Consider the following 22,191-nt stretch of genomic DNA (forward strand, 5'->3'; position numbering starts at 1 on the left):
ACCCATGTGGGAGACCTGGAAGAAGCTTTTGGCTCTTGGCTTTGGATTGGCCCAGCCCCAGCTGTTGGGGCTATTTGGGGAGTGAAAGAGAATGGATGATTTCTCTCTCTCTCTTCCTCCTTCTATCTCTGCCCTTCAAATAAATAAATCTTAAAAAAAAAAAAAGAAAGAAATTTGATAGCTCTACACATAGTACTTTAGAAAACTTACACTGCAATTAAATTCTGAAAAGCAAAAGCAAAATCTCAGCTCACCAGAACCCAACAAGCTCGAGTGCCCAGGTAATGTTAGCTTTTTAGAGAAGGGCACAGCTGAAGAGGTTAGCTTCTCCAGATTTACTGTACGGCCCCCACCCACCCTTCCATGCCCTCCAACAAGCTTCCAGATGGAAGGAATCAGATTCAGGAGAGAGGGGAGGCAGGAAGCCAGTGTCTACACAGGCCTTGGCTGAAGAACCACTGATCCCCAGGAACTCACAAAGCCAGGCAAGGAAGAAAGCTTCAACCAGTGCTGCGACAGAAAAGCAAGATGTAAAACAACCGGGAGTTTCCATTCCTGAGTGCTCTGGCTTCCCAAGGCCCCTGGTGCCAGGTTAGAGCACAGTACTTGGCTGACCCACACACTTCTGGGCCTGAAATGAGAGCATGTGTTTAACATGTGCAGACCATTAAAACTCCAGTGCCTTTGCAGTTCACAAAGGCAGGCATCAAGTAGATCTGTCTGAAGACTTGACCAACAACCAAGGCCCTTGCCGTCTCCAAAGAAGAGAAGTACTCTGCCTGCTCACCCTGGCTGGACAGGCTGAGGTCCCTGCTCTCTGCCTCTCCCAGCGCTGTGGCTCTCTGAAGGTGAATTCTGCCGTGGAGGTAGCAATAATAGCGCCCTGCAAGGCTCGGCCCCCACACCTCTAACACAGGGCCCGACAGCAGGAAAAGCTCCGGGCTCCTTGCCCTTCCGAGATCGAAAGAAGGTTCTCTGGGCAAGAGCACATGGCATGGGCAGCTTTTACTTATTCCTGTTTTATAAATACCTCAGATGCTGTGAGTAGAAACAAGATCTTCTGCCAGTTTAGAGCAGCAAGCCTGGAGGTCACATGGATTCCACTGTGACCAAGTCTGAAAGACAAACCTTAGGAGCTAAGGCCGCAGATATGGAGGACTGATCTGCCGTCAGGCCTTTAGGCTAAAAATGAAAGAAAGGAAACAGTGTGTGGGATAGTCACCTATCTGGTACTGAAAAAGCCAGCGCCGCCCAGCCTCTGCTGTCAGTCCTGTGGATTCGCAGAGCTCGGACTGTCACCTCCACTTTTAGGTCACAACTCACACAGAGGGACTCAGATCGTCAGAGAGGGGATTCAATGTGTGTCTCTGTACTACTTGTTTCCAGTGGCATCCAGAGTTATTCTCACCCCTGAACACGCGGTGCTGTGTAGTTCTGAGTGGATTGTTTGCTCTCTCTGGGATTTTGATCCCAAGTGGTATAACTGAACAACACAAGTTTTAGAATCAGAGAACTGGCCGGCGCCATGGCTCACTTGGCTAATCCTCCGCCTGTGGCACTGGTACTCCGGGTTCTAGTCCCTGTTGGGCGCTGGGTTCTAGTCCAGGTTGCTCCTCTTCCAGTCCAGCTCTCTGCTGTGGCCCGGGAAGGCAGTGGAGGATGGCCCCAAGTGCTTGGGCCCTGCACCCGCATGGGAGGCCAGGAGGAAGCTCCTGGCTCCTGGCTTTGGATCGGCACAGCACACCTGCTGTGGCAGCCATCTGGGGGGTGAACCAATGGGAGGAACTCTCTCTGTCTCTCTCACTGTCTAACTCTGCCTGTCCAAAAAAAAAAAAAAAAAAAAAATCAGAAAACCTGAGTTTGAATACAGGTTCTGCCTAGTGACCCCGAGTGGATTGCCTCAACTTTATGAAAGCTTGCTTTTTGTACTATCAAAATGGGAAAGGGGAGGTTATATTCTAGGATAATGAAAGAAAGAGGCTGAAAAATTATGTAGGGTAAAAAATGATTTATGATTATAAAATACCCACACATACACTCAAGGTTTGTAAAATACTTGGTGCTCTTTAGAGGAAAGCTGCCTTTTTAAATATTTCAAGATTAGGAAAAGGTTAGCTTTAATGCAACTGCTAGGAAATTGGTCCCCAGGCAGCCCGGATCTCTCCTTTATCTTTTCTTTGCATTGAGGACACTGAACAATCTAGAAAAACACAAACCCAAAAGGAAGCCCTTTGGGCTGACATATTTTGGGGTTTGAGCTAAGTGGGTTGCTGTTCCAAGTGAAGACACATAAATCAGTTCTCAGCTTCAAATGTTCCCATTCCCCTTGCAGCCGACACAAACCCCACTGCGGCTGTTCTGGGCCGCACTCCCTCCTGCAAGTTTCCCGGGGTTTTTTACAGCCCGAGGACAACCGCCATTCCTAGCCTTCCTCCTCTGGTTTGTGCCCAAACCGCCTGTGAGAGGCAGACATCTGTTCTGAGTGCACACTCAGTCCACCTCTGTAAAATACTGCACAGCACACGTACTCAGCTGCTTCGCTCCCTGCCTGCACCTCCTAATGCATGTGCCTCCCATCAGTTCCCTGGGAGGCGAGGACCTGGCCGTCAAGGGAGACGGTTCCATCAGAAGTAGGGGAACTGCATCTCTGTGCCAGGGAAACAAAAGGTTCCCATTTACTCAGAACGCATCCACCCGCAGACGTGGGGAGCACCGACCTGCCTAAAGTAGGGCTTTGCAAATGGAGAGGACAGAAGCCACCAAAAAAGGGCCACTACCACCATGGAAGATGTTTTGCAGCCTCCGCCCCTCTTCACATGTTCCGCCCTATTGCCTGCAGGATGCCAAAGGCACCAACTTCCTTCTAACTTCTGGGAGGACTACATGGAATGGTATCCATGAACTAATCAGAAAATAGTGCCAGTCTGTATATAACTAAGTACTAAGCTCTGAAGTACCAGCTGTACATATCCTGGATAAATCTGAACAAAGGATGCAGAAAGACTCGTAGTTGGGAAACCAAGGGAAGAGATGGAACAGAAGAGAAGGTGAGAAGGAGGGGTGGGATTGGGCATCAGGCTGGGCTCCTGGCTGAGCCGAGGCCCGAGAACGCTAGGCAGTCTACAGATGGGCAGAAGGAGCAAACGGATGGGTTTGCGATCAGGGACAACGAGTCACTATGGCATGAAGCTTCAGTGCTTCACTTATGAGGGGATTCCAGATGTCAGCCTGGAAGACGGTGCCACACACGTGCTACCATGGCCCTGTATGCATTTGAGGGGCTGATGTGAGGCTGTAGGCATGAGAAGCATTTTCTTGGCTATGTGTATCCTTGCCCACGGCTATGCTGGTAAGTACTGTCATTCCCCATTTGAGCATCACTGGGAGCCCTTGATGGCAGCCAACTCGCTTTGTACAACCTGCTGAACTCTACAGCAAGCTTCATTGGGGCCCATCCCCTCAGCCCTAAAATATCACAGTGTTTCCCTTTCATATTTTGTGGATAGCCTTTCATAACTAGCAAATCTGCTGGTCTCACCTCTACCTAACAGTGATGATTCATATTTCTTTAATTCTGTGGGGAGTCTTCTGATGCAATGCTCATGTTTAAATTACCTGATGACTTAAATTTAGGGGACTGAACATGTAGTGGGCAGTCTGTAAATATTTACTGAGTCTGTGGGAAAGGTGTTAGCCTAAAGCCTCCCCTGTACGGATTTTCAGTAACCAGGAAATGATTACATGAGACTGAGTGGTGTGGGCCCTTAGGAGTAACTGCCGCACCACTGCATCCAAAGAGAAAGCTCAGCTGCTTCTGAATATTTTAAACAACGTCTCAAGGTTCAGGCAAATAATTATCCATCAGAAAACGAAAATCTTCTGCTTTCCATCACTCAAAGGAGCTATTGTCCAATGCCCTATTTCTTTTACCCCTTTCCTGTTTTTCTAAAGAACATCTTACTGGGCTCAGTTATATGTCTTGTTTGGAAACTGGTGTCTCACAAAGAAAGATAATTCAAAGTGAAAGCAGGCTGCTCCAGGTGGCAGATGGAAGGGAAGGCTCTCGATATGGGGCAGATGGGAATCTACCTACTGATTGTTGACATTCAGATGAATACTGAAATACCACGAGGAGACGCATCATTTCTGCTACTCCAAAATCTAACAAAATGGTCTGACATTGTCCAACTGAATGAGCTTATTTGGTCTAGAAAACATAAACTGGAATGCAATTAATCCTAGGTTAACCTAGATCAAGAGGTTGGTAGGATTACAAAACAGGGTTCCTTTGTAACATCTAAGGACAACAGAAAAATCCCTTCTCAAACATCTGTGGTATTCCGAAAATCAGTTTGTGGAAATAGGTCGGAAGAGTTGCTGTTGCAAAGGTTCCGGCTCCACTGAGACGCTTTCTGACAGATTTTGGAGGCAGACAGATCTGACTTTTGAGCTTCAGATGTATTACTTAAGAGATGTCAGGGTGGGCACTGTTGCACAGCAGGTTAAGCTGCCTCATGCCATGCCCACACCTCATATCAAATTGCTGGTTAAGTCTAGCTACTCTGCTTCCGGTCCAGTTTCCTGCTAATGCATCCTAGAAGGCAGCAGATGATGGCTAAAGGTCTTTGGGCCCCCGACACTCACGTGGGACACCTACATGGAGCTCTGGGCTCCTTACTGCAGCCTGGCCCAACCCTGGCTGTTGTGGACATTTTGGGAATAAACCAGTGAATGGAAGACCTCCCCCCCTCTCTCTTGCTCTGCCTTTCAACAAGTAGATGAATTTTTTTTTTTAAATATAGAATTGTGTGATTGGGGCAAGTCTCATAATCTCTTGGCACCTCAGTTTCCTTACCCATTTTTTAAAAAAATTTATTTATTTTACTTGATTTACAGAAAGGGAGAGGCAGAAGGAGATCTTCCATCTGCTGGTTCACTCCCTAAATGGTCACAGTGGCCAGGGTTGGGCCAGGTGAAAGCCAGGAGTCAGAAGCTTCTTTCAGGTTACCCACGTGGGTGCAGGGGCCCAAGGACTAGGGCCGTCCTCTGCTGCTTTCTCAGGAGCATTAGCAGGGAGCTGGATTGGAAGTGGAGCAGCTGGGACTTGAACCAGCACCCATGTGGGATGCCTGCACTGCAGGTGGAAGCTTTATCTGCTAGACTGTCCTCTATTACCATAAAAATTAAAAACAGAGCATGAACTTGGCAGTGATGTGCTCACCAAAGAAGGCCAAGGAGGGGCTCACTTCCTTCACCAACGCTAGAGTGGGTCCCAGTCCAGAGCTAAGTGTCTGGGTCATCAAGATTGTGGATTTTTTTTTTTTTTTTTTTTTGGACAGGCAGAGTGGACAGTGAGAGAGACAGACAGAGAGAAAGGTCTTCCTTTGCCTTTGGTTCACCCTCCAATGGCTGCTGCGGCCAGCGCACCACACTGATCCAAAGGCAGGAGCCAGATACTTCTCCTGGTCTCCCATGGGGTGCAGGGCCCAAGCACTTGGGCCATCCTCCACTGCACTCCTGGGCCATAGCAGAGAGCTGGCCTGGAAGAGGGGCAACCGGGACAGAATCTGGCGCCCCAACTGGGACTAGAACCCGGTATGCCGGCGCCACAAGGCGGAGGTTTAGCCTATTGAGCCATGGCGCCGGCCAAGATTGGTGGATCTTGCCACTGACTTGCCTGTGAGCAGTCTTTGCCGACCCCAATTTAGCCATCTCCTACAGGATGCAAATGGATCACACACACATGCTCTTCCCCCATTCCCAACCATTAGCCTTTCTACTGGCTGCCACCAGAAGAAATATCAAATCTGTGACCCTGCATTAAGGATCAAATACTCTCATCCCGGGACCCAGCACTGTCCTTTGGCTCTTGCACCATTATCTTTAAACCACTAGACCTGCAAATGGAGGAACAGAAAAAGATGGTAATAAAATTTCCTGTTAGTGGAGCTGTAGACACCACTCATCAGGTGTTTGTGATCAGAGCACATTACCTCACTGCCTCCTTAAGCAGGGCACAAAAGGCACTAATGCTGAAGTGGAGTCCAAGGCCATAATTTACCCCTCACAGACATGACCTCATTCGGTACTCACAACGGCTATGTGAGTCACTGATGTAAGCAAGGAAACTGAGGCCCAGAGGCCCTCCCTGTGCCAGACACTGGGCAAGGCTCTAGGAATACAGAGAAGCAAGGTGCACATCCATCTTTGAGGCCCTTTGCAGGACTGGATGGACCCAACTACTTCTACCCCATCAAGGAAGCTCGGTGAGGTCTCTCTATTTGCATTCCTTTTTTTTTTTTTTTGACAGGCAGAGTGGACAGTGAGAGAGAGAGACAGAGAGAAAGGTCTTCCTTTGCCGTTGGTTCACCCTCCAAGGGCATCGCGCTGATCCGAAGCCAGGAGCCAGGTGCTTCTCCTGGTCTCCCATTGCATTCCTCTTACAAGCTCTTTGGTAGCAAAGGAAAGGTTTCTCTTGTGTTTTCAGTGCAACATCCAGCTTTCTGTGTAGTTCAACAACAGTCACTGATGGGTGATATTAATGATAGACCGAGGGAAAAGAGGCTCTTTCTCAACTGGGGAAATATCCTTGGCTATAACCTACTTGGCATCTTCTACCATCTCTCTAGTTAGAAGAATGTGTTGTTCAACGTCACGGACAAAAGTGAGTGAGCACTTTATTTTCATGATCAGAATTCAGGAGGGGACGGCAGCCAGGGTATTTGGAAGCTGAGAAGCTAAAGCCAACAGGGTGAATACAGGCCGCATGGCAGGGAGTGTGAGGCTGGAAGCTCAGCAAGTATTCATGGAAAGTATCCTGTGCGCCAAGTGTGGCCCATGACGGGACTCAGGGTGTCCAGGACCAGGGACCATCCTGAGGGCAGAAGTCTGTGCAGTGTCACCAAAGAAAGGGCTTGAGAAATGCTGAATGAAAAGATATATATATAAAAAAAAAAAAAAAACACTTCTCAGCCCTGAAGACTCCAGTCCAACTGCATAATCCTGGGATTAGTGTGTTTCTCTTAATTTTAGGGCGCAGTGATGTCATAATTAGAAGCATGAGGAAGTAGGATGTCAAACAGTACATGTGGAAATGTGCTAAAATGCACCATTCCGGGCAGGCATCTGGCTCAGCAGTGACGCTGGTGCTTAGGACTATCACATCCCATGGCAGAGTGCCCGGATTCAACTCTTGTCTCTGCTTCTGATTCCTGCTAATGCACACCCTGGGAGGCAACATGCATATGACAACTTCAGCATCTGGGTCCCTGCCACCCATGTGGAAGACTCGGATTGATTTCCAGGCACCTGGCTTTGGCCTGGCCCTACGCTGGCTATTGTGGGCATCTGGAGAGTGAACCAGTGGATGGAAGACCTCTCTCTGCCTTTCAAACAAATATAATAGATAAATATATAAATTTTAAAAAATAGATGATTAATAAAATAAAATAAAATACATTATTCCGAGCTAAATGAACAAAACAAGAAACAGGACAACCTGCACAGTAAGCTTCCAGCTATATAAAAAAGAAAGGAAAAGGATATAATCGAGCCCACACGTTTTCTGGGATATGCAGAAAACATCTTTGAAAAAAATATTCAAGATACTAGTAACCTTCACTGCTTCTGGGAAGGAAGGGCTTGCACTCTTTGCCATATTGTACCTTTTGAATGTCTTATCACGTTCAAGCACTAAATAAATATCTCTACAGAATATTCAGTTTCTCCAGTGAATTGCAGGAGAAAAAGAAAAGGAAGGACCCTTGTGGTTTAAAAGAAACATAGAGGGTACAGCAACCAATCACAACGTGTGATCCTTATTTGAATCCTGATTCAAAAGAATTAAGGAAAAAAAGTTAATGGCATTTTTAAACAAGTAGGAATTTGAACAATGACTGGATATTTGATGATATTAAAGAATGATCGTTAATTTTTAAGTTTGAAACTGGATATTTAACAAAGGAACCAATTTCTGTGAGAGACATCAGGGAAATATTTATAGATGCACCCGAGAGAGTCTAAGTTGATTACAGCTAAAGTCGTGTGTGGAGACCCTGAGTGCAAGGAGTATTGGGGTTCACTAGACAATACTCAACTATACATCTTTAAAATTCCCACACTTAGAAGGTAATACATGAATGGGTGATGATTAGGACACAGGACAGAGGTCCCAGCTCTCTCCTCTTCCCAGCGCAGCCAAGTCCCCACTGACCTTGAGCTGATGAGTCACCTGTGGCAAATAGGCTTCAGCTGCTGCCAGCTACGGCCATTCCAGCAAGCGCTTAGGTCATGCAGATATCAATAAGAAAACGTCATGGTGCGCTCCAAAAACAAGCAAGCAAAAAAGAAGCAGAGAAGGTATTTTGGAGGGCTCCCTTTCATTAGTGTGAAAGTGTTAGTGTTGGCTACGTATACAAACAGGGTCTCAGGAAGGCAGAACACCAATGATGTCGACTAATTCCAACTCAACTACTATTTCTAAAACACACAGAAAGGAGTTGTGCAGGATACAAATAGGACCGGAAACCTCTGTCTGCCTCAAAGAGCTTAGAGTCCTGCACTGAGGTCTTTCAGACTCAGGCATCAAGTGACCTCCTCTAAGGGAGAAAACAAGTCCTGCTAGACCCCTCTGGTTAATTACTGTGTATTCAGCTCTCACACTGAAACTAAATTACTTGGGGTCGGCACTGTGGCATAGTAGGCTAAGCCTCTGCCTGCGGCGCCGGCATCCCGTATGAACACCGGTTCGTGTCCCAGCTGCTCCTCTTCTGATCCAGCTCCCTGCTATGGCCAAGGAAAGAGGAAAATGGTCCAAGTGCTTGAGCTCCTGCACCCATGTGGGAGGCCCGGAAGAAGCTCCTGGCTCCTGGCTTTGGATTGGCCCAGCTCCAACCATTTTGGTCATTTGGGAAGTGAGCCAGCAGAAGAAGACCTTTTTCTCTGTCTGCCCTGCTCTCTCTGTAACTCTCCCTCTCAAACAAAAAAATAAAAATTTAAAAATAAATAAACAGCCGGCGCCACGGCTCAATAGGCTAATCCTCCGCCTAGCGGCGCCAGCACACCAGGTTCTAGTCCTGGTCGGGGCGCTGGATTCTGTCCCGGTTGCCCCTCTTCCAGGCCAGCTCTCTGCTGTGGCCAGGGAGTGCAGTGGAGGATGGCCCAAGTGCTTGGGCCCTGCACCCGATGGGAGACCAGGATAAGCACCTGGCTTCTGCCTTTGGATCAGTGCGGTGTGCCGGCCGCGGCGGCCATTGGTGGGTGAACCAAAGGCAAAGGAAGACCTTTCTCTCTGTCTCTCACTGTCCACTCTGCCTGTAAATAAACAAACAAACAATAAATTCAATTACTTTTATCCAGTCAGTCCTCACTTATTATACTATTTCTTCAAATGAACAAGAATGAACTTCTTTTAGCACTTTTATATATTTATGGAGACCAAAGCAATGTATAAATAAGCACAAGTAAAATTACTCAACAAGTAAAATTCTGATGAATTTGTATTAATGAAGGAGATAGACACCATTTTCCAGAGCTGAAATGCCCAAGGTCAATGTCAAGAGCCCTGATTGTGCATACTGGCTGGTACAGCGCAACGATTCCATTCTCACATCTCTGTTCTCAGCTGGGGCCACTGCTGCAGCCTTCTCTGCCCAGCGCTTGGTTTCATCATTTGGCTTCACTTGGTGCTTTTGAACCTTTCTTGTGCTAAGCCCAACTCTATTTTTCTCTATATGGGGGATTCCCTATTTCCAACTCGATAGAAATCCACACCCAAATGGGGGATACTAGGTCATGTGATATAATTGATATAATTAGGCATCCCAATGTTCCAGAACACGCTTTAAAAATATTTACAGGGGCTGGTGTTCTGGCGTAGTGGGTAAAGCCTCCACTGGTGATGCTGGCATCCTGTAGGGGCACCTCTTCGTATCTTGGCTGCTCTACTTCAGATCCAGCTCCCTGATAACCCCTGGGAAAAGCAGAGAAGGATGACCCAAGTGTTTAGGTGTTTAGGCCCCTGCTACCCATGTGAGAGACCTGGATGAAGCTCCTGGCTCCTCGCTTTGGCCTGGCTCAGCCCTGACCATTGTATATATCTGGAGGGTAAACCAGAGATGGAAGATCTCTTTCTCTCTAAGTTTATATATATATATATATATATATATAAATAACTTGGACTTTGAATAAATAAATAAATCTTAGGAAAAAAAATCTAATTACCATTAACATGAAACCAAAAAAGACTGAGTGTTCTTAATCTAACAAGAACTCAAGGAACCTCAAGAACATAGTCCTAGTCCTGAATTAGGAAATTCACAACGAAAGGTGAAAATGATGACGCTACGTGGACAGCGGGGACTCAGATGAGAAGTCACATTCTCTCTCAGAAACAATCTCAGCCATCACCTGCCATGCCAGATCACGCATTTAATCAGCATAAATACTTGTCTCAAAAGAACGGATGTGCAAACACGGCCGTGGGACCTCACTAACTCCTGCAGACTGACTCAGCCTCCTCCCACTCCTCAGTCCTTAGAACCACAATGCGACACTTCAGATATGACAAACGCAGACCCCACAGCATCAAAACACACTTTCTAATATCAGTGCACATCACTGTAAGACGCAAAAACTGGATTATCGACATCGTGTGGTCCATACCATCCAAAGACTGGGCACAAAACCCCACCAAATGATGTCACTGCCAGGTTAGCGGGACTACATGAATGGCCTGCATTTCCACCAAGAGAGGAGCTGGCACCGTTGGAAAAAAACCTGAAAAACAGAATCCCTCTTTGAATATTACCCTCTACTTTTGGCCCTCCCAAACCTTCCTACCAAACCAAATACATTCACTTTAAAAGGTTCTATTTATTCTGAGATATTGATCTTCCAACATTTTTGGTGCTAAAATATCTCTTCTTCAATGAAACAATGATGATGAAAGACACACAGGGCTTTTGTGATTTCTTATCTGAAAAAGTTAAAAGTCGGCAATCCTATGTTGGACTTCCTGATATTTGTTTCTTCCTGCCCTGAATGACATGACTAAGTAAATATTCACAAACACATGCCCACAGTAATTGTGAACAAATGGGGGCAATTTTTTCAAACTTCTATCTCTTTTATCCAAGAGAGACTTGCAAAAGAGTAACTGATAACACACACCCCTGGCTTCACATTACATAATACAGTAGCAAAGGTAGAACCGATAGTGTGGACATGCAGCCAAGACCAGAACGCAATGACTCTAGATTAACCTGGCTGACTAACATCTTAAACATTCAATTCCATTTCAAGGTGACTCTAAATCAGACACGGAGGTAAATAAAAGCAAGATGAAAGTGAAGTCATAGTCACAGAAAAGAGAAAAAACAAACCAGCCCAATACTGCAATAGGCAAAACCTGAGACAGCAATAGAAAAAGAATCACACTTAAATCAGTGTGGTTATTTCGTTATTTTTTTATTTTTTATTATTTTTTTTTGACAGGCAGAGTGGACAGTGAGAGAGAGAGACAGAAAGGTCTTCCTTTGCCGTTGGTTCACCCTCCAATGGCCGCCACGGCTGGCGCGCTGTGGCCGGCGCACCGCGCTGATCCAATGGCAGGAGCCAGGTACTTATCCTGGTCTCCCATGGGGTGCAGGGCCCAAGGACTTAGGCCATCCTCCCCTGCACTCCTGGCCACAGCAGAGAGCTGGCCTGGAAGAGGGGCAACCGGGACAGAATCCGGCGCCCCGACCGGGACTAGAACCCGGTGTGCCGGCGCCGCAAGGCGGAGGATTAGCCTAGTGAGCCGCAGCGCTGGCTGGTTATTTTGTTATTTAAAAGACAAGCACAGTCATAGAAAATGCTAATGTGAAAAACCTTGAGAACGCTCATATGAGAGCCAACACCAGTGAAAGACTTTGTCAGCAAGGCCAGCGGACAATCAGGCCTTGGAGGAGATTTGGAGCTCTCGGGAAATACTTCCAAGGAGAGTGACGAAGATGATGCATAGGTTTGGGAAAGACGCTTTACAGAGGTGTGGGTGAGAGAAAAGATGGGGTGGGGTACTTTATAAAGCTTCTCAAACAGGAAGGCCGGTGAGGCTGGACAGGGCTCCCCTCTAATGCTCAGAGGTGAGAACACAGCAGGTGTTGTGGTGCAGGAGACAGGGTTAGCTGCCACAGACACGCTGGACATGTGTAGTAGGGAAACAAGGAGGCTTCTGTGGAGACCAGAGAGAAAACAGCAAAGTTCCCTTGTTAATTCCAGCACATTCTGCCTAGAGGGCAAGGCCAACGGCCCGAAGTCTTAAGTGCTCCTCATCTCTCCATCACCCCGGCTCCTTGGGGAATGGCTTTCAGGAGAAGCCCTACCTCATCCGGCCTCTCCTCAGGCTTCCGGCTACAGGACCTGGAGAAGACAAACATTTGCCTCCCAGAGAGCCACAGAAGCTTTAGTAGCTCCATCTGAAGCTGCTGCCTAAATCAGACTGGCTCTTAGCATCCTTAGGAACAGAAAATAGATACCTAAAATAGGTGGGCTTCAGAAGAAGTGATGTGGAAACTCTCCATACTGCCAGGACATAGTAAGTGACAAAAAGCAAGGTTCCAAATAGCATGCATATAGGTGCAACCATTTGTGTAGACATGTGTGTTTGCGTGTGTGTGTGTACAGAATATTCACAGGAATTTACTTCTGGATGCATAAAACATCTCGGAAGGGCACGAGCCACCTCTGAAGGATGAAGACATCAGGAAAATGCAGCTTGCCTCTGAGAGGCAAAACGAGGTAGCAGAGGTCAGGGGTGGACAGAGCTGCATTTACTACCCAATCTTTCACCACGTGAATGCATTGGTTATATATATAAATTAGAGTTGAAAACACCAAAAATCATAAAAATTTTAAATAGAAACAATTTGAAAACAAAATTATCTTTGCAGCAAACCAAACACACTCGTTAATCGGGTCAACTGTGCTTCTGTCACACACCAGATGCCTGGTTCGTTGCCCTTAATGAACATTCATTTAAAGACAACAAAGGGAAATCAAAAACCAGGCAAACCCCAGGGTATCAATGTTCCATTTTTTAATGAGCTTTTTTTTTTTTTTTTACATGATGGCTACTTAACTCCGGCAAAAGATCAGAAAATGGGTCCCCGTGTAAGAAGCCGCCACCCAACTGGGTCCAGTGCACATGCTTCACGGGTAACAGTGGCGCTCACCATCTGTCACACTAGCCAGTTGGTAAACAGAAATGTTTAATCCCCAAACATGATGGCCTGGAATCAAGACAACAAAAAGAAATCTGCAGAACTTTTAAGGGTGACAGTGTTAGCACCTGTGTGTTATCAATACAGAAACAGCAGCACAGGGGTTAAAAAATCCTTAATCACATGCTGGGCCAAAGGGCTGGACCCGGCCTGCGTGTGGCTCACTTGGTTAATCCTCTGCCTGTGGCACCAGCATCCCATATGGGTGCCAGGTTCTAGTCCCGGTTGCTCCTCTTCCAGTCCAGCTCTCTGCTGTGGCCCGGGAGGGCAGTGGAGGATGGCCTAAGTGCTTGGGCCCTGCACCCGCACGGGAGACCAGAAGGAAGCACCTGGCTCCTGGCTTCTGATCAGCGCAGTGCTGGCTGTAGCTGCCATTTGGGGAGTGAACCAACAGAAGGAAGACCTTTGTCACTGTCTCTCTCCCACTGTCTATAACTCTGTCAAAAAAAAAAAAAAAAAAGGGCTGGGCCATGAAAAGCTGATGTGAAATCCTGATGCCAGACCACATCAAGAGGCACCCTGCACTCCCAACACCCTCTATTCCTGGGGTGAGTTTAGCCCAGAATGAAATAGGAAAACCTAAACACTTCATGCTGCACGTCACTCACACTCTTAAATTGGTCAAGTAGTACTCAAAACACACAACACAATAAGAATCAGAATATTATAAGCAGCAGGACATGCCCTTTCATTATATTGCAAGTGTCTCTTGACTGGAGCTTCTCAAAGAGCCAAATTTTAGGCAAGAAATAAGACAGACTTTCCTCTATCTTCTATACCAAATAAATTATGTTGTGCTTAGGGTAGAAGTTCTGCATGAGGGCTGTGGGAACCAGTATGCTGTTGGTGGGCCCAGCTACAGTTACCAGGAGAAAGCTGTATGAAAGAAGCAAGGAATAACAGCAAGGGAGAAGCCCCCCCACCAACACGTTCAGAGGAAAAGACAGCAAGAGGAAAAGGGGACCACGCTGATACAAAAGCAGAGAAACAAAAAACTACTCTGAAAAGGCCGAGGAGCTAGGATAGCCTATACAAAAAAAATAAATAAATAAAAATAAAAATAAAAAATCAAAACTCAGAATCAACTCTTCAGAAAAATAAAGCAAAAGAAAGGGCCAATCAAGGAATACTTCTAATCTCCATGTCAATCTAGACTGGATTTCTGCAAAAGAATAAAGATGACAGGCATCTTTCCATTATAAGTGAGGAGGCTAGCAAACTGAGAGGGGCCAGTAGTCACAGTGTGAAGGAGATAAAGGAATTGAAAGTACAAAGCTAAAATGAGTGGGAAAAGACCATTCCACTGCACTTGCCATCTGGTTTATTTCAAGCTCTCGGAAAAGAACAGGAAAAATGCAAATAAACCAGTGAACAAGACGGATCACCAGCAAGAGGCACTCACACACTTCTGTTTCTGGCAGGCCAGGCAGACTTGCTGGTGCTCCCCCTACTCCAATGACTAAGGAACTTGCTTAAATGCATTTGACACACGATCCTTGGACTTCCGAAAGGCACTTAATACAGTGGCTCATGAAATCTTAATCTAAAAATGTTCATACATTTATAATCAAGCTGCACCACACTGACAACTGGGAGCAAGGCTGAACAGGGAGTGCATATTTGGAAGGACATCGTGGAGAGTAGCATCATCAAGGACTTTGTTTACCAACTGAAGGTCCTTCTCCCCCTTTTAAAGAGAATACAAAATATGTGTATCTCAAAAGAGTATGATTTCAAGGGAAGGTATAACACAGAAACTGAATTACCTGATTCAATAAAAGATGGAAAAATAAATAAGAAAATGGAATGTGACTTGGAAACTCTGCAGATGTCTCTGATAAAATGAAATCTGGAATACATTTAATGAATTGGGTAGGAGAGAGGCAAGGGAAGAACTCAGCTCTTAGTAGAAAATACTGAGTGCTATGGGGCCAGTGTCGTGTGTGGTGCAGCAGGTTAAGCTGCTGTGTGCCATGCTGGCAGCCCGCACCAGAGCACTGGAATGAGTCCTGGGTGCTCTGCTTCCAGTCCAGCTCCCAGCTTACGTGCCTGGGAAAGCAGTGAAAGATGGCTAAAGTGGGCCCCTGCCATCCACGTGGGAGACCTGGATGGAGCTCCTGGCTTGGGCCTTGACCGGCCCTGGCCGTTGTGGGCATTTGGTGGAGTAGACCAGAGGATGAAAGATCTCAACCTCTGTCTCTCTCCTTCTCTATCTCCTCCTCCCCTGTCATCCTGACTTTCAAATAAATAAATCTTTTAAAAAAAAAATGCGTGGTTGGCCGGCACCGTAGCTCAATAGGCTAATCCTCCACCTAGCGGCGCCGGCATACCAGGTTCTAGTCCCGGTTGGGGCGCCGGATTCTGTCCCCGTTGCCCCCCTTCCAGACCAGCTCTCTGCTGTGGCCAGGGAGTGCAGTGGAGGATGGCCCAGGTGCTTGGGCCCTGCACCCCACGGGAGACCAGGATAAGCACCTGGCTCCTGCCTTCGGATCAGCGCGGTGCGCCGCCCGCAGCGCGCCAGCCGTGGCGGCCATTGGAGGGTGAACCAACGGCAAAGGAAGACCTTTCTCTCTGTCTCTCTCTCTCACTGTCCACTCTGCCTGTCAAAAAAAACAAAGCAAAACAAAAAACCTAGTAGTTCCTGTCTGTCAGGCACTAAGTACTTCAGACAGAGCAACTCACGCACCCCTCAAAAAAAAAAAAAAAACCTTCTAAAGGAAATAGCATTATTATTACGGTTTCAAAGGTAAGGAAACAGGCACACATGCAGAGAGCTTTAGTATTGTGCCAGTGTTTACACAGCCAGCAAAAGGCAGGGCAAGGATTTAAATCCAGGCATTTAGGCACCAAAATCTGTGCTCTTATTCTCTGGGTTCCTGTAGGGTGAGAGAACTAAGCTGGGAGTGAATTACAAGTCATGCCAGCACTGGCCAGATCCAGGGTCCAACAATCAACCCTTAGTCCCAACTCTGACCATCAGCCAGACTGGGACCACCCCCATCCTGTTTCCTCACCTGTGTGCTCAGGAAACTCAATTAGATGGGCTTTCTCTAAAGTGTCCAGTCCATGCCAACGATCAGCAGTCAGCAGTACATGGGCTGATCTGCTTTCTGATGGACTAGTCCAAGGTTGACTGATCCCCAAACACACAGCAAGATGTGTTAAGAGTCCTTCTGTCTCAGAGTCCTGACCTTCAGGAAATTTTGTCCTCTCCATTCAGGCCAGTGGCAGAGGGAGAGAAGGGGCAAGCAGACGCTATCTGTTTTGGGCCCTGCTTAAAGTTGCTGTGATGAACTGGCCCTCAGAAAGCTCAGGTGCACATCACACTGATTCTGCCAAATCTGCCATCCTCTCGAGATCGCTCTGCTGGGCTCCTGGACTGCGGGTGAAACTGACAAACTGGAGGTGCTGCAACCAACGCAGGGGAACTGCCAAGGATAAGAGCCTGGGCGGTTCAAATTAAGGAGCTTCACAGCGGCGAAATAAACCTGTCTTTTGGTAAACACCCATTCTCTTTGCTAACACTCTGGAGAGCTGAACCTCCCAGTTCATGACGGGTGAACTGGACATCAGCATCCACGTTGAACCTGGTGGACCCCGAGGTAACTTCCCCCAGCCAGGCATTCAGGGTCACCCAGAGTGGACGGAGAAAGGCTCTACGGATGGGGCATGCAGTCCTCCCTTGGGAATCCTCCCCGAGCATCCTGCACAGGTGGCTGTCCCCGGGCTCTGCCTGGACACTTCCAAGGTCGAGGCGCCAGCTGCGTGTCCTGGCAGGCACTCCCTTCCCCTGCTGGGCAGTTCTCGCTGTGGGGGAAGCCCACGAAGCTCCTAGAACAGTGCCCCGCAAGGAGCCCAGCTCAGTAAGTGCGCCTCCAATGGACCAACACCGGCCTCCTGGAACTTGAACTCATTGGTCCTGGATGCGTCTCCGGAGCCCGGAAACACGGAGGCCTCTCAGGCACCCGGGGCCCCTCGGCCCTCTCCCTCCAGGTGGGGGTCCCGGACCTTCTCCACCAAACCTGGACCAGCAGACCCCTCCCCAGGCCCCAGAGGCCCCAGCGGGGCGCATCCACCGGCGGACAGTACCAGGAGGCCGCGGCGGCGGTTGTCCAAACCTCTTCCCCGGGGCGGGAGGGGACAAAGGGCTCCCGAGAAGGCGGACCCCACTGAGGTGTCGGCTGCCCCTGCCACTATCAAGCCGGCCCTGGGGAACCCCGCGGCGCCAGGTGACAGGCCCCCGAGAATCCCCAAGGATCCGGGGCTCTCAGGCTGCGGCGCGGTGGGCCGAGCCACGCCGGGGACCGCGGGGCTCAAGGGCTTGGCCTGGCGGATCTAAGGCGCGATCCCCGCTCCGCGTAGCTCGCTCGGTCGCGGCTTTACCTGTGCGTGGTTGACCACAGCGGCCCAGCTCGCTCCTACTCAGCTTCCTGTAGCTCCGCGGCTGCCGGCTGCGCTCATGGAAATGCAGCCGGAACCCCTGGCCAGAGCAGCTCCCGCCGCTACCGGCCCCGCCCAGGCAACTGCCGCCACGCCCCTGACGACCGCCTCTACCACGCCCCCAACCGCGAAAACCTGCCTATTCATTGGGCATCCCAGCCGCTACTCTACTCGCCTTGTGCACTTAGTGCAATCGGGGGGCAGTTCATTGGTCAAAAGAGCTGCTTCTCAGAGTAGAGCCGGGACCCTTAAGCGGAGAGCTCCCCCACAATTGGTTGCTTTTGTCGTCCTCGGCCCGTAGGCCAACACGCTATTGGATAACGCCCGCCCGGAGGGGATGAGGGGGCGGGGAAAAGGGAGGAGGGCCAGAAGATGGGTTGTGTTGGATGTGGATGGGGGCGGGGTGGGCGGCAGGGGCAATTATGACCGCAGGCTGGTTTAGGGGTTGGGTAAGGTCAGGTGTCCTCTGGGGTTGGGAGGAGGAAGGTCGGCTGGTGGCCCAGCTGCGGGGTTCTGGTGGGTCCAGGCCGATGGAGTGGCTCACCTGTGTAGGCCAGGACGCAGGTAGCAAATTTGGGGATCATGCCCTGGGAGAGGACCAGGGTGGGGAGGAGCCGGGGTTAGTGAGTCACCAGGAGGAAATGAAAGGGTGTGGAGGTAGAGGCTGGCCCATTCCAGCTGGGGAAGAGGGATGGGGCCGGGCTGGACACATGTGGACCTCAGTTACTGTCCCGCTGTTATTTCAGTCCTTAACTAACCTTCACCCCGTTGGTGGCCACCTGGAAGTATGTAGTTTTGGAATCAGGGCTAGAACTGAGGCTTGGGACTGGTTGTGTGGCCTTGAACAAGTCGCTTAACCTTTCTGCATGCATTTTCATTTCTTTCTTTTGCAACTGGGGTAATCTAGTAGTTCCTGATGATTAAATGGGGCTGTTAAACATTAACAGTGCCTAGCATTTCGTAGGCATTCAATCAAGACTGATTGTTCATTCACTCACCCATCTTTCCATGGAATCAGGCCCAGTTCTAAAATTCTGAGCCTGCAATTGCTTTTGCAATGGCACGTGCATTTCCAAGAATAGAATTCTTGAGTGACATGAAATACAACCCTGTGAGGCAGACAGGGCCGCACTGCCAAGGCACAGTAGGGCTGGGAGCCGGAGAGCTGGGAGATCCAGCCACAGATGGGAAGTAGCATCTGTAGCTAAGTTAAAATTTTTTTCCAACACAATTCTGGGTTGTGTCAAGGAAAAATAGCTTGTCCCGAATTTCATGAAAATGACCAAATAACATCCTTTGAAGGCTGATCAGCACTGGATCAGAACCGCTACATGAAACCTGAGAAACTCCTAAAACCCATTCCCCAGAATGGATATCGCAGAGTATGCTCAGACAGAGCCACTCAGGCCTGCATTCCGCATCAAAGAACACATGAAAGAACACAGATCGGAGTGAGTGAGGGGAAAGAATTCCTTGCCACTGCTGTGCTACATTTGTCATGTAATAATAATAATTTTTAAAAAGCTTCATTTCAGCTTTTATTTCTCTGTATCTTTTTTCATCTTAGGAAAGAAAAACCCCAACTTTGGTAACAGGATTCCAGTGAGGAATTCCGGTCGTTCTGATGCTTTGTATGAAACACTTTGAACTTTCAGAAAAGAGCTTTAGATTTGTTGGCAGGTAAGTATGTGAGGTAATGCATATTTTAACTAGCTTGAATTTAACCATTCCACAATGTGTGTATGTGTATATATACCAGAACTTGTGTATATCATAGCTATATACAATTTTACTTAAAGTAAATAATTATTAACATTTTACAAATAGATTGGATGCCAATGAGGGATGTGTGTGTGTGTTTGTGTGTGTGCGCCCATGTGCACAGGCACCTGTGTGAATACATATGGTTCTGATCCACAATTTTATGCTCCTTGTCTTTAAATAAAGCTACTTGGTGCCCATACACATATCCGTATGCAACAGGCCCAGCCCCATAAAGGTTTGCTTCTGTATCTATTTGCTCAGGGAGATTGAAATATCTTTCTAGACCCTGAAAAGCATGAAATGGCTTCTGAGACTTGGGATGCTTTTGCCAGCTTGATTCAGAGCCACAGAAAACAGCTGTTGGGAATAAGTTACAGATGGGTTCATCGTTGTGCAAATAGAGTTCCCCTCCCCTCTCCGGAACATAGGACCAGCCAAGAGCTCCAGAAAAGGACGTCTGTCCAGTGCAGGAGTCCGAGAGCACAGCTGTGTCACAGAGGCTTGAGAAGAGGTGCAGACTGAGCCCAGGCACAGGAGGAAGAGTGCGAGCACACGTGCGTCTTGGAAGCTCTGGCTGACTTCGAGAAGGACCGATTACCATTTTCCAGCACACAGAATGCTTTCTTATTTGTGTCTGATTTCTGTTTCTTCCCTTCTGCTCTGGCTCTTGCCAGATATTTAATAATGTGATTTTCTATTTAATCACATTTTCTCACTCTACAGAGCACTTCCGTGGGAGGTCATTTAGGAGATGGAATGGACTTATTTTTGCCTTCAATTTTAGTAGCTTGTTGGAACGGAGTATTTGATAAGCCTTGGCCTGGGTTAACTAGGTGTTGGGATATGACCATAAAGGGCATTTCTGAAAGTGTGAGAGTGCTTTGTTACAAAGACCGGAGAAGGCAGGCACCTTACCCACATTCTAGGTTGGCTAAAGCTCCAGGACCACACGAAGGTAGGACTGGATTCAACTCAATGGGGGCCTCCCATCAGGGATTCGTGAGAAAAGTCCTCAAGGTCCTCCGGGAGACAGCAGGGCGCAGTGGGCAGGCAGATGGGGGCTCTGTTTATTCTCTTCGGGCAAAACCAGCCATTCGTCGAGTACGTCAGCTTATTCGGTATCAGTTTATTCTCCATCCTCAGGAGATGGCTGGGAGCAACCAGCTCTGGAAGCTCTGCTGTGGAGGCCTGAATGCTGGCTGTGCCCTCAGTAGCCTTGTGACTTTGGGGAAGTATGGCACCTTTCTGTGCAGTACTTTCTTCTGTAAAATGCAGTTTGCAGTGATGTGCTTCCCTCCAGGGGTCCTGTGAGTAGCAGATGAGTTCACGGATATAAAATGCATCAAAGCGTGCTTGGCCCATGCTTTTAGTAAATGTTTGCCATAGTCCTTATAGGAGTCCATTTAAGACCCTTCCTAAGGTGCTAACTCATTTTCCAGGTTCTGTCTTTCAGAAGTGGTGAGTGTATCTAAAGGGCATGATTTTTAGAGCAGCTTTAGGTTGACACAAAACTGAGCAGAAAGTACAGAGCTCCAGCACACGTAAGATTTTTTTGTCACTAGCAAAATGTACCCGCTGGTGAGAGACACTTTCCTTTGGGACTGTTCTCGCAGGAGGAGGGTTCAGAGGACTGAGCTAAGCTACATAATCAACAAACCACTGTGCGGGACACGGGAATGGATGAGGCTGAGAGGATAATACACGAAGTTGCAGCCTGTTTGAGAATTTTCCCTGAAGGCCTGGCTGTGGTACAGACTGAGGACTCCAGTGTGGCCCTCTGCTGCCAAACCCACTGCCGCTCGTGTGCAGCCCAGGTGGAGGATGCAAACGCCCTGTGCCCAGGCCTTCTGTCCAGCTTCTTATGAATGATGTGTCTGGAACTTCCAAGTCTCAGCATGCAGTAGTATATTGTTCCGTGAGGACAAACTGTGACGAAATTCAAGGATTTGGCTCATTTTATTGTTGGAAAAGCTTCCTGCTGGCCAGTCAAAATGGTGATAAGTCACTTTGTCTATGATTTGGGCTGCTTCCTTAAGTCTGTACGTGAGCTTGTCTATAATAAAATCATGGGATAGACAATCCTGGCTTATTCCTGTTGCCCTGGAAAAACTTTAATGGTGCCCTCACTTTAGGGTGACTCTCAGATGATATCAATTTGGATAATAAATGTTAGAATAATCCTTAAATATACAGAGAATCTAGCACAGAAAATGCTTCTCTCTCTCTCTCTCTCTCTCTCTCACACACACACACACACACACTCACTGTGGAAAGGTGTTCCAGTATTATCGTAAGATACATGCAGAGTATCAGACACTTGGCTAGCTGAAGATGACCTCTTAGTCACTGTGCATTTCTCTTCTTGACATCAACCTTAATAACAGCAATCAAAATTGAATTCTTCATGCTGTCAATTCCAAAGGAGTCAAAAATTGTGTGTTAAATAAATGCATCCCAACCCTGTCCTGTGCGATTTCATGGTATTGGGCTACTGAAAGCTCTTTATATCCTTCCAGACACTCCATAGAGCTTTACCATATATTTAAGTTAATTGACAAGATGATAAACATTTTTACTAAGTAAGATTTTTACTAAGTTCTAGAGAGAGGGAAGCACAGGGCAAAGTCCCATCTGCACATGGGTTGGAATATAGGACAAAGGATACCTGAGGAGATGAGTCAAAAGACTAAGCAATGAGCAACAGAGTACAATCAATGTCATAAATAAT

General features: G+C 47.8%; 1 protein-coding gene and 1 long non-coding RNA gene across 28 annotated transcripts in view; one reads left to right on the top strand and one right to left on the bottom strand.

Annotated features, from left to right (window-relative positions):
* LOC127482730 (monoacylglycerol lipase ABHD2) overlaps positions 1–22,191 on the bottom strand; it is a 709,665-nt gene that overhangs the window by 474,601 nt on the left and 212,873 nt on the right. The window contains exon 1 of one of the 26 annotated variants that reach the window (XM_070054459.1): positions 17,643–17,811. The exons of 24 other annotated variants lie outside the window; for them this stretch is intronic. The gene's annotated coding sequence lies outside the window, so the exon portion shown is untranslated. Of the gene's footprint in view, positions 1–17,642; positions 17,812–22,191 lie in introns of those variants that run through there. One more of the 26 variants, XM_070054460.1, reaches the window with a different exon arrangement.
* Positions 18,105–21,564, top strand: LOC138844726 (uncharacterized). 2 transcript variants are annotated; one of them, XR_011380991.1, is made up of 4 exons: positions 18,105–18,263; positions 19,002–19,150; positions 19,267–19,379; positions 19,892–21,556. It is a non-coding gene; the product is annotated as an uncharacterized lncRNA (long non-coding RNA). The 2 variants fall into 2 exon arrangements; XR_011380992.1 differs by having other exon boundaries at positions 18,113–18,263; positions 19,747–21,564.

Source organism: Oryctolagus cuniculus, chromosome 12, assembly GCF_964237555.1.
Source record: "Oryctolagus cuniculus chromosome 12, mOryCun1.1, whole genome shotgun sequence".
NCBI lineage: Eukaryota > Metazoa > Chordata > Mammalia > Lagomorpha > Leporidae > Oryctolagus > Oryctolagus cuniculus.